General features: G+C 35.2%; 1 pseudogene; it reads left to right on the plus strand.

The window, feature by feature from the left end:
• The first annotated feature begins 10680 nt into the window (after positions 1 to 10680).
• LOC102518903 overlaps positions 10681 to 19567 on the plus strand; it is a 29097-nt pseudogene continuing 20210 nt past the window's right edge.

Consider the following 19567-nt stretch of genomic DNA (forward strand, 5'->3'; position numbering starts at 1 on the left):
ATAAGAATGTTTGTCTCTGCTTAAGATTCTGAGTGGTAAAAATAGATCTCTGTGTTATGGGTTAAATTATGTCTCCTAGAATTTAGATGTTGACATCCTAACCCCCAGTACCTCAGAATGTCACCTTATTTAAGATAGGGTCATTATGGAGGAAATAAGTCAAAATGAGGTCGTTAGGATGGGCCCTAATCCAGTATGATTGGTGTTCTTTTGATTTAGCTCCATCCTTTCCTCAAATACATCCACTGAAAATTCCACATCACAGGTCTCAGGGTTCCACTCTAACCTTATCAGGTGATAGGAGCATAGGAGACTTACCAAACTGCATAATCAGTCTCCTTTGTATCTCTGCATTCTTACAATTAAATCCTTGATTTGATTTTTAGCAGTCAGCCCTATGACTGTTGAAGGTGAGGGTCTCTTTAAATGCTGCAATGGTGGCTATTGTGGGTGGAATAGTGGCCTCAGAAGATATGTTCAAGTCCTAAACCTTGATACCTATGAATGTGACCTTGTATGGAAATAGGGTCTTTGAAGATGTACTTTAAGTTAAAGATTTCAATATGAGATCTTTAGGGTGAGCCCTAAGTCCATTTATAAATATACTCATAAGAGACAGGAAGAGAAAAATCCCAGAGACACCAGAGGGAAAGGTCATGTGAAGATGGAAACAGATTGGAATGATGCACCTATAAGCCATAGAATGCCAGGAATTGCTGGCAGCCATCAGAAGCTAGGAGAAAAGTATGGAATGGATTTTCCCTCAAAGCCTGCAGAAGGACCCAACCCTACTAGCTCCTTAATTTCAGACTTCTGACCTCCAGACATGTAATACAATAGATTTGTATTCTTAGATTGTGTTAATGTGTTACAACAGCCTAGGAAAGAAATACAGTAGAGTTCTGAGCTCCATGTGGGTTCTGAGCTGTTAACTGACTGACCTGAGTCCGTCATTCTCTTTTTATCAAAGTATTCAAGAAAAGAAACAAAACTCTCCAACCCTACAATGCTTATATTTACTGTTGATTCCATACTGTTCAAGTGCTATTGCTGCTACATAAACTCAGTACTGCTTGAGTCCAGTTCATAGCTGAGACAGCTCACTATGTTGGTGCAAGCCAACAATTGATTGTTAGTACACTATAGCAGCACTCAGGAATGGTTTCATAGGACCAAATATCCCCAAATCTCCCAAGACTACTATCAATGGACGTAGAAGTGGACAGAGATAAGGATTTACAGACACATAATCAGTGGACGGTGATATATCTGTTTGGTCAGAGAGAAGGAAGAAGCAAGCTCAAAGACCAGAGATAAAGAATTCTGGAAATAGACATTGTAATAAACCTATGGGAATGTGCATAAATTTGGTGGAACTTTGTGTCTTGTGTTGGTGCCCACTAGAGAGCATTTGCCTGAAAGGACACTATCAAGACAGTGAATAAACAACCCAGAGAATAGGAAAAAATATTTGCAAATCATGTATCTGATAAAGGTTTAATATTCGGATTACAGAAAGAACTCCTACATCTCAACAACAAAAAGACAAACAAGCTGATTTAAAAATGTGCAAAGTACTTGAACAGATGTTTCTACAAAGAAGATATACAAATGGCCAATAGGAACATAAAATGTCTGTATCAATAGGCATTAGGGAAATACAAATCAAAACCTAAGTAAATACCACTTCAAACCTACTAGGGAGGCTGTCATTCAAAAAAAATGTAAAACAGTATGGTTGAGGATGTGGAGAAATTGGAATTCTCATACACTGCTGATAGGAATATAAACTGGAAAACAATTTGGCAGTTCCTCATAACGTTTAACAGGGAATTACCTTTTGACTCAGTAATTCCACTCCTAGGTCTTACACCAGATACCTACATGCCAATGTTCATAGTAGCTTTATTTACAATAGCCAAAGTGTGGAAACAACCTAACCAACCTAAATCTCCATCAACAGACAAATGGATAAAGCATGGTATATACATACAATTGAATGTTATTTAGCCATAAAAGGAAAAAAATCCTGATACATGTTACAACATGGATGAACCTTGAAAACATTATGCTATATAAAATAAGCCAGACATAAAAGGATAAATATTGTGCAATTTCTCTTATATGAAATAGCCAGAATAGGCAATTTCATAAAGACAGAAAGTAGAAAGGTTACAAGGGTTTGGTGGGGAGAAATATGTGGAGCTATTCCTTAGTGTGTACACAGTTTCTGTTCAAGGTGGTGAAAACTTTTAGAAATAGATCATGGTGATGATTGCAAAACATTGTGACCATATTTAATACCACTGAATTAGACACTGAAAAATGGTTAAGATGTCAATTTTAATGTTATATATATTTCACCACAATAAAATGAAAATAAGTAGTAAGAAAAAAGAAAGCAATGGGGAAACATTACTAGTTATCCCAGGATGGGAATATGAGTCTCCCTCATTTATTAATAACTATATATTTGAAATGGGCAAATTTTTTAAGAATGAAATTTATTGCTCTATAAAACCTATGATTATACTTTAAACATGGCTCCATGTGTACCTGGTGTATAACTGGGGAGCTTGCTATGAATAGAGATTTCTGAACCTTGCCTCCAGATATTTAGATTTAGTAGAGATGAGCAGGAGCTGAAGATTTTGTAATTTAACAGGTTTTGTAATTTAACAGACACTGCAGATGATTTTGATAAGAGCGATCCACAGACGATGCTTTGAGAAACAATGCTATCAATGCTGGTTAAGTCCTCAGACCAGACCACATAAGCTTATCTCCAAATGTACGTGGATGTAGTAATATTTCAGTGACATCCAACCACCATTTCTAATTTTATTCAATGAAAAAATGGTGCCCTGATATCCTTTCTATAGTGTTGAATAGGCAATAATAACTTACTAGGTCTGTACATTTCCATATATAAGAAAAGTTATCTCTAAGTCAATCACCATTCAAGCACTCTGAATTGTATTCAAAAGACAGATAACTCACCCAGTTTAGAATGCAAGAGAATTTTCAGCATCCATTTGTATTATTATAGGTCATTTGTAAAGCATTTGAAGACAGGGATTTTTTGCAACAGGGATTTCTCTAAAGCCAAAAAGAGCCTGAAGTTTAAGATTGTGTATCTGAGTGGGTATATAGTGTATAATCTCTTATACTTTATCAGATTTTATTTATGCATGCTTGGACTCTAATTGGATTGCATACACTTTGAGGACAAAAGCTATGTATGAATTTCATTGTGTTTCCTATCATACCTAATAATGTTCTTGACTAGACTTATCAACAGGTATGTCAACAGGCTAACAGGCTTAGTGAAATATAGTTCACAATAGCAAAGTAGGTGTCTTTGGATATCAGCGGAGCATTAATATAATTAGGATGGCTAACTGGATTGTCTTACCTGGGGACACAGAGCAGAGGCAACCATAACAAAAGTAGCTCCTGGAATATCAGGGATAAAGAGATAAACAAAAGAAAATAAATGACTAAAAGAAAAGTTGATTTTTCAGTAGCACATATAGCTTTTACTTTCTTTTTAAATTTTTGTTCTATTTTACAATTCACTTTGTATCATTTGACATTTTTTTTGCCTTACAAAATAACCTCAGAAATATTTAAAGCAAAAGACAAAGTAACTGCCCAATTCTGTGTCTCCTGTTTCACAATAAACTTGGCCAGCATTTGATACATCTTAATAAATGTTATATATAGAATGGATTGGCGCCAAGCTCCAGCATCTCTGTGTTTTGAAATGTATCATTCTTCCTAAATGAGATTATCTTTTTGTTCAATCAAATTCAGATGTTGTTCCTCATAAGTCTACTTTATCCTTGAACTAATGGAAAACACCAGAGGCTGGGAGTAAGCAATACTCACTCCTTACAGAATCTTATACTAAAAGCAATGTCCAACTATTAGGAATTTGTACTGACTCTTCAAAGTTAGTAATCTACACTTGATGTTTATTCATGAAATTCACAAGTACTTAAAACAAATAATTACATCTTCAATAGCAGGTAAGCACCCTGAATTCAGGTGTTGATTATATTAAGGTAGTGAAATTAGGATCCTGAGTTCTACTTGTACCTGTGGAACTAGCCTCTATTTCATTGCTAAATCAGATGCTCTTCTGTTGATCACTTTTTTTTAACCTGGTCAACAAGACAGAGAGGCATAATACAAATAAAGCAATAATCTAGAGTTAGATTTTCAGCCCTGTATCTCCCACATACTTTGCCATGTGACTGCACAAGAAATTTACTCTCTGTAAAATTGTCTCCTCATAATAAAGGTATTAATAATTATCTTACAGTTACTAATAATAACTTACAGGGTAGTTGTAAAGAGTAAATGAGATCATGTATGTGAAAATCACTTTGGAAAAGGTCAAATGATAAAGTCAGCCATTATTGCTATTAGTATCGTTATCATAAGAAGTCTCTGCTTCATAGGATCTTATGAGGATTTACTAAATGGAATAAAGCATTACTTGCATAATCAAAACCCCTTGAGCTTAACAATAACAATGGTAAAAGCTAGCATTTAACACAATCCAACACAATTTGGCCCCTTGCCTACCTATCTGACCTGATCCCATTTCCTACTTATCTTTCCCTCTTCACTCACTGTTTTCCATACACATTGATGTCTTTGTTCTTCATAGAGAACACTAATATTATTCTTGCCTTATTAGGAGCATTATACCAGCTGCTCTCTCTACATGAAATATTCTTCCTCCAGGTCTGTACATCGCTGTCTGTTCCAGCATCTTTCAGGTCTCTGATCAAGTGCTACCTCCTTAGGGAAGGAGCGTTTTCTAACAACCATAAGTAAAAAAGCATGCTTCCTGCCTCTGTAGTCTCTCCTTAGTCCTTCATTCTGTTTTAGTTTCTGCACGACACTTATATCTGATATTATTTGTTTGCTTATGTATTGTCTATCTTCCAAGTCAGGATAGGAGATCTATAAAGGCAAGGATTATTTTCTGCCTTGGTTCACCTTTGTGTCCCAGAACTTAGAACAGTGACAGGTGTATGGGAAATGTTCCATAAACATTTGTTGAATGAATGAATTACATTTATTGAGCTTTATGTGCCAGGACTTGTTTTACGTATCTCATTGTATTTAATGTTCATAATAATCCAATAAAGTAGATACCATCATTTTTATTTTGCAGAAGAGGAAATTAGGTTTAAGAATGTTAAATAAATTGTTCAAGGTCACATGGCGAATAAAATAAGAAGTCTAGGATTTGAACCCAAGTAGTTGGACTCTAGTGGCCTTATTTATTTTTTTCTATACATTACATCCCTAATGCTTATTAATCTTATAACTGGAAGCTTTGACTACCTTCATCCAATTCTCTCACCCTACACCCCCTATCTCTGGTAACCACAAATCTGATCTCTTTTCCTGAGTTTGTTCTTGAAGAATAATTGATCTACAATCCTATCTTTGTTCCTGTTACACAACATAGGGATTCAACATTTCTGTACAATTCAAAATGATCACCATGACGTCGAGTTACAATCCATCACCATACAAAGATATTATATAGTTATTGACTATATTCCCCCACAATACATTTCATACTTGTAACTCACTTATTTTGTAACTGGAAGTTTGTACCTCTTAATCTCCCTCACTTATTTCTTTCTTCCCTTCCTCACTCCCCGCTGGTAACCACTTGTTTGTCTTCTGTATTTGTAACTGTTTCTGTTTTGTTACGTTTGTTCATTTGTTTTATTTTTTAGATTCCACATATAAGTGAAATCACATAGTATTTGTCTTTCTCTGACTGTCATATTTCACTTATAATAATATTCTCTTACCCTCTAGGCCCATCCATGTTGTCACAAATGCAAGATTTCATTCTTTTTCATGGCTGAATAATACTCCATTATATATATTCCATTATATATAATGTATATGTAATATTTTATATATATATATATAAACATATATATAAAAAACTTTTTTAAAATCCATTCATCTATTGATGGATACTTATGTTTCTTCTATATCTTGGCTATTGTAAATAATGCTGCAATGAACATAGGGGTGCATCTATCTTTTCTAATTAGTATTTTTGCTTTCTTCTGATAAATACCCAGGAGTGGAATTGCTGGATCATATGGTAGTTCTATTTTTAATGTTTTGGGGAATCTCCCCACTGTTTTCCATAGTGACTGCACCAATTTACATTTCCACCAACAGTGTGGAAGGCCTCCCTTTTCTCCATGTCCTTGCCAACAGTTGTTATTTGTTGTCTTTTTGATGATAGCCATTCTGACAAGTGTGGGGTGATATTCCACTGTGTTTTTGATTTGCATTTCTCTGATGATTAGTGATGGTGAGCATCTGTATGCCTTTTTTGGAAAAATGTCTATTCTGATCCTCTGCCCATTTTTTAATTGGATTTTTATGTTAAGTTGTATAAGTTCTTTGTATATTTTGAATATTAACTCCTTATCAGATATATCATTTGCAAATATTTCCTCCCATTTTGTCAGTGGCTCTTTCATTCCATTGATAGTTTCCTTCACTGTGGAAAACACTTAGTTTAATGTTGGCCCATTTGTTTATTTTTGCTTTTGTTTCCCTTGCCTGAGGAGGCATAGCCAAAAAACAAAAAAAACCCAAAAAATCACTATGCTCAATGTCAAAAAGCTCATTGCTTATGTTTTTATCTAGAAGGTTTATGATTTCAGATCTTACACTTAAGTCTTTAATCTATTTTGAATTTATTTTTGTGCACAGTATGAGAGAGTAGTCCAATTTGATTCTTTTGCATGTAACTGTCCAGTTTTCCCAAAGTCATTTATTGAAGAGGTTGTCTTTTGCCTATTGTATATTCTTGCCTCCTTTGTGGTAGATTAATTTCCAGTGTAAGTGTGGGTTTGTTTCTGGGCTGTCTATTTTGTTCCATTGATCTATGTGTCTGTTTGTGTGCTAGTTCCATACTGTTTTGATTACTATGGCTTTGTAGTATAGTTTGATATCAGGGAGTGTGATACCTCCAGCTTTGTTCTTCTTTGTCAAGATTGTCTTGACAATTCAGGGTCTATTCAGGGTCTCTTGTGTTTCCATACAAATTTTGGAACTATTCATTCTAGTTCTGTAGAAAAAGTTATTGGTATTTGGATAAGGACTGCATTCAATATGTAGATTGTCTTGGGCAGTAAGATTATTTTAACAATGTTAATTCTTCCAATCCATGAACAGTGCATATCTTTCCATCTGTTTGTGTTGTCTTCAATTTCTTTCATCACTGTCTTATAGTTTTCCAAATATAGGCCTTATACCTCCTTAGATTTATTCCTAGGTATTTTATTCTTTTTGACATGGTTATAAATGAGATTGTTTTCTAGCAGTTTTATTCTTAATACTCTAGTGCCTCTAGAGTTTATTTAATGAGCACTTACTATGTACCAAGCCCTGTGCTAAATATTTTATGTACACAATTACCCTTATCCCTGAGGAAGAACTTAAAGTTTAGAGAGGTTAAATAATTTGCCCCAATCACACAAGTAGTAATGGGTCATCCTTTATGAAATATCGAAATAAAAATGATGAAGTTGACTTTTCATTTAAAGAATAATTTCTCTAAAATGTATGTGTTCTGAAAAAGAAATAAGGTAGTAATAAGACATTTCAATTCTCTGGCCTGTGATATTCCTTTTCTAAAACAATATTTTTCATGTCTTTTTGTCTAGTGATAAAACTATTACAAGGGTTCCCTTTTCTCCAGTTCTTACCAACACTTGGTGACTTGCTTTTTTGATAACAGCCATCCTAATAGGTGTGAGGTGATATCTTATTGTGATTTTAATTTTCATTTCCTTGATGTTTAGTACTATTGAGCCTGTTTTCATGTAACTACTGACCATTAGTTTGTCTTCTTTGGAGAAATATCTATATTGGCTCTTTGCATATTTTTACTTGGGTTATTTGGGGTTTTTTTTTTTTTTTCAGTACTGAGCTGTAGGAGTTCCTTATGTGTTTCAGACATTAATCCTTTATCAGATAAGTGGTTTGCAAATATCTTCTCCCATTCCATAGGTTGCTTTGTACAATGCTGGTGGGATTGTAAATTGGTGCAGCCATTATGGAAAATAGTATGGAGGGTTCTTAAAAAATTAAAAATAGAATTACTATATGATCTAGCAATCCCATTTCTGGGTATATATACAAAGGAATTGAAATCAGGATCTCAAAGAGATATTTGCATTTCCATGTTCATTGCATCATTATTCACAATAGCCAAGACATGGAAGTAACCAAAATGTTTATCAGTGGATGAATGGATAAAGAAAATGTGGTACTTACATACAATGGAATATTAGTCAAACATAAAAAAGAAAGAAATCCTGTCATTTGTGACAATATAGGTGAACCTTGAGGACATTATACTAACTGAAATAAGCCAGGCATAGAAGGACAAATACTGCATGATCCCACTTATATAAGGATTCTAAAATAATTAAACTCATAGAAGCAGAGAGTGTAACACTGGTTATTAGGGGCTGAGGGTAGGAGGAAATGAGGAGGTGTTGCTCAAAGTGTACAAAATTTCAGTAATGCAAGTCCTAGAGATCTACTATACAGCATAGAGCCTATAGCTAATAAAACTCTATTGCACATGTAAAATTTACTAAAAGAGTAGATTTTATGCTAAGTGCTGTTATCCTAAAAAATAAAGAAGGCAGAAGAAAGCTCTTGGAGGTGATGATATGTTTATGCCATTGGGGTGATGGTTTCATGGGTGTATACGTAACTCTAAACTCATCAAATTGTATACATTAAATATGTACAGCTTTTAAAAATATCAATCATATTTTTAAAAAGTTTTTTTTTTAAAGACTATTACTAATAAAGTTTGAACTGCATTTTCACAAATATATACTCCCATTTGTGAGGATGGTAAGGGTGATCTCATTGCTCAAGTCAAACAGCTAGTTAATTGTAGCACTGAAACTATAACTCGTGTCTTTGGACTCCTACTTAATTTCTAATTCCATTGCACTTTGTCCTCAGTAATACCGTGCTTTAATCACCTGAGGCAATTGGAAACAAAGACTTATGCATGTTTTAACACTTTCTCTGTAATTTCAAATACATTTAAATCGCCTCACCTGCTACATATATTTTACATATTTTTCTTACTCACAACCATTTCACCTAGAGAGTTAGATGATTGTATATTTATGTAAGAACAAGATTTCTGAGGGCAGAAACCATGAGTAGTCTGTATTATTAACTTCAAGGATTCAAAAAGAGCCATGCACTATTTGGACACTGAGTAAACAATGGGTCACTTATGTTAGTTCTTTTAATCTGAGCTTGGAGCCCTACAAAAGAAAGATTCCACAGAAACACAGGGTATTCAGAGAACACAAAAAACACATAAAGGCTTGGATACACACACACACACACACACACACACACACACGCACACAAAGAATTCCACAGCATTTAAATTGATCCTTATTATCTTGGCTTGTACAGCTTTCCTTTTACCAAGGGATCTCCCCCAACAGTCATTCACGATAAACAACAAGTATTGTCGACATTTCCACTCTGGCATTTGCCAAAAGGAAAATAAATAATCCAGTGTTTGTTTAGCTACAGGGACAGGCATGTTTAGCCACTAGCAGAGAGAACCTTGGCTGAATTAGTGAGTACCAACTGACTCCATTCCACTAAGCACAAATGGGAATCTTCTCCATTGTCTGGTCGCCAAATATCTGCTCTTATGCAAGTACATTTCCATATTCAGCAGGAAAGGGTATTATGTGGGATACTTGCCATTTTTCAGTAATTATGAAATAAACAACCTCTGCAGGGCCCTGTATAATTAAAACCTTTGTTTTAAAAAAGGCATGATTAATCTACACTTATTTCAAAGCTAAGCTCTGTTGTTTCTTGAACCAATGATCTGATTTTCACAATAAGAAAATGAGTCTCAACTTTTATATCACTGGTATTTCTTTCTGGTTGGGAATAAATATTAACAGTCTGAACTTAGTTTTTAAACAAATCTATTTCTGGACAGATGGTGAGAAAGGAAAAGTTTTTTCCCATTATTTTTGCTGCTATTTCACCTATTCTATGTGGTCAACATCAAATGGATGTTGGATACAAATACACTGTTTAATGGTAAGGAACTGATAATCTATTTAGCAGAAAGACACATGCTTAAAAACACATAGACTCAATATCGCTTACCAAGTAAGGTTACTAAGGGCAAAATAATCAATATTCACTCAATATCCCCTGAGCTAATACATTTTGTGAGGAAAAAGAGTAATTTAGAATTGATATTCGATGGGAAAAGTCAGAGAGGGCTTCTTGGAGGAACTAGCTAAATTTTTTAAGCTGAATTTTAAAGGAGTTCAGAGACAATGAATCAGTTGAAAGAGGGCATTCCTAGTCGGGAAACATTAATTTCCCTGTAATAGAGGAGGAGGGTCCATTTGGAGAGAGTGATGAAAAATGATGTTGATGATCAAGGGTAGCAAGTTGATAGAGGTCCCTAAAGGTCAGGCAGAGGAATATAAATTTGCTAATAAAAGCAGTAAGAAACTACTTTAGTTTTATGAGAAAGGGAGTCACATAATAAAGCCAAGCAAGGCTACAAAGTGGTAGAGCATCGTGGTAAAGACCATGGCGTCTGAAGCTCACTTTTCTGTGTTTGAATTCTGGCTCTTCCACTTCCTGGTAACCTTGTGTAAGTTATCGAACTTCTATGTTCCACATTTTCCTCAAAAGTAAAATAGACCCAATAATTGTGCCAACTTCATAGAGTTGGTATGGGCATTTGATGAGTTCATGCAAGTAAAATGATTAAGGTAGTGCCTCACACAGAGTAACCATTCAATAAATAACAGCTTCTGTATGAAATGGTGGCAGGCACTTTATCCCTGGGCCATTTCTCAATCTAGCTCTCCTTATTGTTCTTATACCTTTTCATCTAAATCTTATTCTTCATCCAAACAAGTTTGTTCATCCTTACTGCTCAGACTTTGAACATTTTATCTCTGCTTGTCGTAGCCTATTCTTTTTCACATTCCTACTCCAGTTAAAACCCTCACCTCACATGGCATTCCTTCACTAATCCCACCCAAATGCTATCACTCCTTCAACTTTATTCCTATGACACAGGTACTCTGGTCGATTTTCCTTGTTTTACTTTGATTCTCTTGAGGATTCAATTCTTTCTCCCTTCCACTGAAATCATCCTTCCAAAGATGCCAAACTTGACCAAGAATAGAAGCCAGATTTACCAGTGTCATTCACTCAAATTTATAGTTTGTTTCTTCACAATCTGAGTGTATTGTCAGGACAATGTTTCTCTATTGCTGATTAGTCAAGGGGAAGGATGAAGCTTCCTGAAGGCAATGACTAAAATACTGAATGCTTGCAAAATGTAGGCACTGAAGTCCAACTGTTTAGGTTTGTATCCTGACTCTTCTGTTTACTGAGCATCCTTAGGCAATGCTCTTAATATTTCTGAGCTTAGGTTTCCTCATCTACCAAATAGGAAAATGAGTAGTAATCACTTCACAGGATTATTTAGAAAAGCAAATGAGGCAGTGAATTCAAAGGGCTTAGCACAGTGCCTAGCAGGTAGAAATATATTAATTGAAATGTATTAATATTTAATACTAGATGGTAACTAGTATTAAAATGACTATTATATTATTTAGTCCTAACCAAAAACATAGGTGAAATTATTATCTCCATTTTATAGAACAGGAAATAGGCTTAGAGAAGTATAAAAGACTTTATTTAAAGAGGCAGAGCTAATAAATGGCTAATAAATGAATTTGGTTTTCAACTGAATTTGCTGCTATTCCACTGCATTTTATTCTGCTATTTTTCTGCATTTCCATAATCTTTTGGGTATTCAAAAGGGCAAATTATTACTTTTGCCAATTCAATTAATAACATATTTTTTTTTTTACTTACGGCAGTAGAATGATCAGCCACTGACTAAACCATCTAGGTCTTGTCTCTGGGTGCAATGCAGAATGAGATGTCTTTAATGTAAAACCTACACATGATTGGGAAAGCCTTATCATGTACAAACATAACTGCAGTGTTGAGGGAGAGCCCTGACTTCTTGTTTCCCAGAAAGATACTGAAACTGAGTATCAAGATTTTATTTATTTGCATTTAATTGAGTATATCACCATTGAGGGTCCCTAATACTAAGAACATATAGAAAAACAATTAATGTAACCCCCAGAATCTGGGCTTAAAACTCAACATTCAGTATATAACCTGTAAGAAACTCACTGCACTGTTTTATCAATTATTTGAAACTAGTGCTTCCCAAAGCACGTGCAGCAGAACACTGATGTAACAAGAAGCTCCTTGAAAAAAGGCATCCAGTGGTCAAGTAAGGTTGTGAAGCATGCTATAATCCCCTTCTAGGAAATTCACAAAACTGTATTAGTTAAGGTTTTTTAAGTTGCAAGTAAAAGAAATCAACTTGAGCTAGCATAAGCCTAAAAGGGAATTTATTGGAAGGATACTGTGGTAATTCACATAAATCAAAAGAAAAGTTAAATGATGGAATCTCAGTAAGAGTAACTACCGAACATCTCAGTAACAAGAATTTACAGGACTTTCCAAATGTACATTCTGACACCAGTGCTGGACAAGATGCATAAAATCTTTTTGGAAATCTTGTTAAGAACTACAGTGTTTGACATATAGTTTATGGCAAGTCTTCAATAATTCTTAGTTAACATTATTAAATATTTGCTGTAGAAATCAGATATAAAATATTCTGATTTAGAGATCTTAGACTGGGCACGTGAATCAGCGTTTTTGCATAACTTCCACATGAGTGTGAAGTGGAGTCAGATTTGAAAACCACTTCTGATGGACCACCTAAATGACAGGCAGTGGTGATGTCCAGCCTCTGTATCTCTCAGCTCAAAATTCTACAAGGACAGTTACTCTTATTTGGTCCTTCAAGTTCAAATATTTAATTTCCTTGATCGATCAGCTATGGCCATGGAATCTGAATAAACGTGACTGCAGAGGACATATTTCTGAGTAATAGAGACAATTCTCAAAGAAAATGAAATCATTGTGAACTAGATACCCACCTCAAGAAGTATCTGCTTTTAAAAAAGTTTTGAGTGGTGCCTTTTAAAAGAAATCCGCTTAATTCTGTTGAATCAGGCTTTGCCTAAACTCCTTTTTCAACAAAATCACATTTTTGCCCAACATTTAACAATGTCATTTAGAACTGGAATTCTGCACCACACACATTAGGAAATGTTGAGTTAGAAAGTTATTAAGTTAAAGCTATCATGGTCCCCTCATCTTCACTGGATTTGTGACTCACCTGACTTTCAACAGTTACTCTTGTAGTTTCTGTTTTGATATGACACAGGGTATGGCTTGGCCTCACAGTTCCAAAAAGCTATTTCTGTCTCAGCTCACTATGTTATGAGATGCTCTGTAACAAAAAGGGCACGGGGATTCTATATAACTGAAGAAGATTGGCAAACATAGCTTGTATACACTTTGGAAATTTCACAGTATGTTTAAGCCTATAAATGATGAATGAGGTTCTTGGCAAAGATAATTCTTAAACACTGTTTAACCTAACATTTCCCCAATTTATTTCTTGGGAGGAACTCCTATGAATGAAACCTACTTTACCCACATGCAGGAGCCAAGTGGAAGCCTGGTAATTACAAAGCCAGCCTTTCCTCCTTTTCTTCTGTGTTGCCTCTTAATATCTTTCTGGTCTAGGAAAAACAATCATTTTAGAACAGCCCCACAGAGTTTCTGGTCTGAAATTGACCCTGGTCAGCTATTACTTAAGGCATCTTTTTCTAACTCGTTTTGCCTTTTCTTCTACTATAAGGAGAGCAAAGGTTATACCACATTCTTCTGAACCAGTTAAATATTGTGTCACAAGCACCTGATATGAAAGGCATGTCCAAATTGAAAATCTGGTTCCTTGCAGTTGTACAACAAAAACAACTTCTGTTTTATTTTACAGCATTTAAAAAAATGTTCTCACTGAAATGCAAAATTGAGCAAGCCACAAAAATTGGATTAACAACAAATCAAAAAATGCCTGAAGCAATTCATAGGTTATATACTTATCTTATGCATCAGCCTCTCTGGTGTCTGTCTTTAATGGATAATATTACCTAAAGCCTTTTTGTGCACTTCAACCAATAAACAAACATGTCACAACAGGTATGTTCACCTACAGAATTCACCTGCTGTTACATCTGCATTTGACATGGCTGCCCTTGAGTTTCACACATTTACAGAGCCAAGCTACTGTGCTGCTTAGCATGAGGGTGACTTGGATAAGTTTTGAGGTTGAGCAGTCAGTACTCTCCCTAAAGGGAGAGCTATCTGGGTCACCCTCAAACATTTTTCATTGCAGTTTTCGGAGAAAGATCATGACTGCGAGAGTCACAAGAAATAGGGAAGATAAAAATATTAAGGCAGAATTGAGACTGAGCTTCCTGACGTTGCCCTTCCATTCACCAATGTGGGATGAAAAGGAAAACAAAAAAGTAAAACTAAGGCCTAATAGGCGTTTTACTACTGTTATTTTAAATAAGGTCAGAAACGAAACACAAAGAACGCAGCTCAAGCTGTCTGCCACCTGTTCCGGTCTGGCTACATGAAGCTGCCACATATTCCCTGGTGGCTCCCCTCCCTGACTACCTAACGGGTTAACCAGCCATCTGTGTCTCCTGCCATCACTAATCAGGGCAGTACACACATCTATTGTCCTCGAGCTTCAGGGCTCTTAGAGCATTCGGGTTCTTGCCTATGGCTTATTGCTTAAGGAAAGCTAGGCTGGTTCACTGAAACTTTCTGAAACTCTCCTCTCCTCTCCTTGTGTGACCCTGTGACAGCTTTCCAGTTTGCTCCATCCTTCTATGGCCCCTTCTTCGATTTCCATTTAATCATTAAAATCATCATCATCAAGCTGTCTTTTTCTTGGACTCCATCTGCTTTTGCTTTCAAATTCCACATTCTCTGGGACAAAGCACCCCTGAGAATTCCATCTATTCTGCAATCTCCCAAACTTGGGTTTGGCAGATGCTGGCTTTTGATAGTGGGGGAAGCCCAGCTGTTTGGTCCTGAAGAGGGAAACTGCACACACACACACACACACAGAGTCACAATTAGGCAACAGGGGTAAAAAAAAAAAAAAAAAAAAGAGAGAGAGAGAGAAAGAAAAGATACTAGGAAATTTGCTGGTTTGTTCTGATAGCTGTTAAAAATTCCACTGTACAGATATTTGCTAAACATACTATATAAGTAATAGAATCTGGAGCTTCAGAGATAAATAAACCATAGACTTGGCCACACAAAGTGTATATAGCCTAATTTAATAGAACCTCAAAGTGTTTCTGTTATAATGTCAGATTGAACAGATAATGAGTCAATTGGGGGAGGGGAGGTCTTTGTCCTAATGAAACCTGTTCATAATATCAGAAAAGATAAATAAAACACAAGAGTATGCGTTCTGGATTTGTTTATTTTTATATATTTCTGGTTTTATCTCAAGGATGTTAACCCTCACATGTAATTATTAAATATCCACAGCAATATACCTAAAATACCGTGTTTTCCTCATAATACAATCTTTCCTTTATGTGATAAATTCCAGCTTTAATCTCTTAAATGCTTTCCTAACATTCTTTAGTTATAAGAATTAAACCAGAACTTTGGTTATAATCACTGTGGCAATTCAATGAGAAAGGCAGTACCCATATTGTATGTGAAAGTCTTTTACCTGGAGAAAAGATGAGAATGTTTTGATTATAGTAATTCAGTCTTTCATTAGTCCTATTCAGTTTTGCTACTGTTCCTCATTCTAATATTCAGAAACCAATTAAGCAGTCTTAATTATTACCTGTCACATGTCTGGAATACATGTCAAACAGTCAATTAAGTGTCTTAACAGTCCCTCACCCTGCTGTTTTCTCTCTCTCTATTTCTCTAGTACTTATCACTGACACCTAGGTGACTCAGACAAGAAGAGAGTCTAAATAGCAAATGACAGCGATTGTGGAAAGTGAATAAATACCAGGTGATGAATTTGAATAATATAAGGCCAATAATACAAATGAAAAGAACCTTGAAAGCTGTGAAATAATTGGGGTAAAATAAAAAGCTCAGGCTTTATCTACACCACTGACTTAATATTGGTAGCAGTTAAAATTATAATTAAATTATTCACTCTTTTTTTTCCCCTGCTTCCCTTTGTAGTCACTCACATACATGCTTTCCCCAGATTGCTTTTGAGGAGACAATCATAAAGATTAAACTATTCTAAAGGGCCTCTTTCTTACCTAGACCGTCTTTCCTTACTGAAATTTTCAGCTCAAATTTCCCAAGTGGTTTTCAAACACACGTTTAGTATCAGTGCTTTTGGTTAGAAAAAGTAAACTGTTCTGCTTCTGAAAGTCTGCCTGCCTCAGAGCAAATCAGTATTAATAAATGCAACAAATATAGATATTTGTTAAGTCCATTTTGTCATAAAAGATAGCAACTAGTAAACATGAGCATATATGAGATACCGCTTGGGGATTTCTAGAAAAGTTTGAACCTAATAGCAATTTACAAGGAGTCTGTCAACAAATCTATGGGAAAATATGTGAGCTCACGAGTAACATAAAATGTGTACATTAAAACAATGAAATGCAATTCTTCTCTTAGCAAATTAGCAATTATTTAAAACAGTGAAAATGCTCAATGCTTGCAAAGGTATGGGGAACAGACTTCCGTATATATGGTTAGTGGAAGTGAATTTGGTAAAACACTTTGGGAAAGCAATTTGAAAATAAGTATCAGGCATCTTAAAAACAGTATTTCTATGACTCGATCGGTTCACCTCTAAGACACAATGCTTCAGAAATCATCCTAAACCTAATCCATTTTATACGCGATGATAATCATCAGAGTGCAGTTGTATAATAGTGAAAAACTGGGAGCAACTGATAGATGAATTGTTTCGTAATCTATGATGTCATCCCCTGAATGAAATATTGTGCAGCCATTGGAAAGCATGTTTCTGAAGACTTAGAAACATGTGTGGAAATATAGTATTAAATGGGGAAAATAATGTAAATGTGTATGTTTATACTGTATAATTACAGAAATGATTTTAAAATATCTTTAGAGTGGAAAGGGAGACTGGAAAGAAGTAAGCCAAAATTAGGTTTTAACTGAGAGAAACCACATCTATTAGCCTGACACTTGAACTGATGCTGAAATCTGGAAGAAGTAAATTAGTTTTGGGTCTCCCTTAAAAGAGAAAGTTCACTTTATATTAAGCCTGGTGTGAATCTGGTGATCCTAGACACTCTAGGACCTTGTAGGAAGAATTAAACTGGCTTTATTGCTGTTGTATGGATTAGAAATATCGTTAGGTTGGTCCAAAGCTTAGTCTGGGCTGAAATTAGAAGGGAACCTATCAGAAACAGTCAAGGATGAGATAAATCATCAGCTGAATAACTGCAGAGACGATGACTCTCCCCCATCCCCATACACTCCCCACAAGTTTTATATTTCTTCCCTCTATAAAGCAAAAATTTTGTTGTTTTGTTTCTGTGGATACTGTAGGTCATAAGGGTTATTTTAAAAGGTAGTAACTCCCCCTTGCACCATTCTTTTTCTTTGAAGAAGAAACTATTGACAGGATTTACCACCAATATATGGTGCCCAGAAAAACAACGAGGTACTTACACTTTTCACAACTGAGCTTGAATCTAAGGCCTCGTGTTTGGCACAATTGGCACAATTTACACTGTGTGCCTAGTTAGCAGTTCTATCAGCTGTTACAAAAAATAGGGCAGTATCATCTTTGCTTTTTGGATGCATACTTGGGCTTTGCTCAAAAAGAGCAATCTCAGAATTATAGAAAGGCTGATCCGTAATTGTAGTGGAGCTTCAGCCAGTTTCAGTTATAGCTTATTGATCAAGGATGTATTTCACTGAGTGATTTAAGTGTTGCTTCTGGTCCTTCTGCTCTCAATTACCCCCTCTTCAGTTCACTAAAACTATTTTTCTGTATGTTCAGTTGCCATTTGCTCTGAGCAATTAAACACATTTGAGTTGAGCTGTATGTAAAAACCTAAGTTATGTATTAGAGTGCTTATGATCTAGGACCTAATTGGCATTATATATATTGTTTATTATGGTTTATAGAACACATCAAGGAAATTTCACAGTGTCCAGATCTCACAATTATGTAGGAAGTTGGGGGAGAAATCTGTTTAAGAGAACTTAAGTTTAGTTCATGAAGGCCTCCTTGATTTGTTTCTGTTTATGGTCAATGCAGTGCTGTCCAAGTGCAATTATTAGTTAGAGCTTTCATTTCCTTATAACTAAGTGATATACTCTTGCCTAAATCAGTCAGATAAATTTCTGTATCTTATAGATACCTTATATAGAGGCAATGTCTAATGAATTTATTAATTAATCCTCTAAGATCTCTTTATCCAGAAATTTACTCATCAGCATATAGCTATATCATATTCTGTAGTTCTTCTACCATTAATATGAAATATTAGTTTGGTTACCTACAAGGTTATTCATGCCTACCTTACATAATTAAAAAGTAGCTTTGACTTTTATACCTTCCCAGTCCCCTCTAATCTTCCAAAGAGTTTCCTCTCAGAGAATAAAATAATCTTATTACTCTGAACTGTTTATTATTTTTCCCACTGGTTCCTCTAATTATCTCTATTCAAATATGTTTACTGTTAATTTTTTTTTTCTGATATACACCAGAGGACATAGCTTCTTCTTATGTCTGTTAAGTCCATTTATAGCACGGTAAAAACTACCATATCAATCAAACACTATCGAATTGTTATAAAGAAATATAGCAGCATATCTGAAAACCTCTTAAAAGGTAGTTTCTTCTGTTCCCTTGGTACTCTCACATGGGTTGTTCTGACATCCTGTATAGTGACATAGTGGCACTTAACTTGATTGGCATCTAACATCACTTGTAGCAGAAATGTGAGATTCCAGTCTGTAAGGAATTGGGTTAAAGTGCTGAGGGATTAAAACACAGTTCGACTTTTAGCTTTCAACTTGTGATAAAATGGAAAAGAAACATTTAGTCTACGGTTTCCATCATTTTTGCTGTTGATATTATTATTTAGTATAAAATTATAGTAAATTAAATATATGTATCCAGTGTATAATGTAACTTGAGTAATACGCAAAACTTAAAGTATGTAGGTTTTATTAACTACCTGCTGTAAAACACAGAATACAAGAAGACTTTACTTTTGAATCATTTCAATGCTCCTTAGAAGGACAAAGGACATTAACCTATAACTCTCAAGTTTACAGGCTTTAGAATCATAACATTGCAGAAGAAAATTTTGTATTTTTCATTCATTATCCTACAAAATCTGCAAGTATAAACTCTTTCCCAAACTACACATGGTGAACAGAACCCAGTGATCGTGAGCTTCTCATATGCATGTGTCTCAGATTCATTGCTTTTCCTTACTAGGTGACTTTAATGATT

This window comes from Camelus ferus, chromosome X, assembly GCF_009834535.1.
Source record: "Camelus ferus isolate YT-003-E chromosome X, BCGSAC_Cfer_1.0, whole genome shotgun sequence".
Classification (NCBI taxonomy): domain Eukaryota; kingdom Metazoa; phylum Chordata; class Mammalia; order Artiodactyla; family Camelidae; genus Camelus; species Camelus ferus.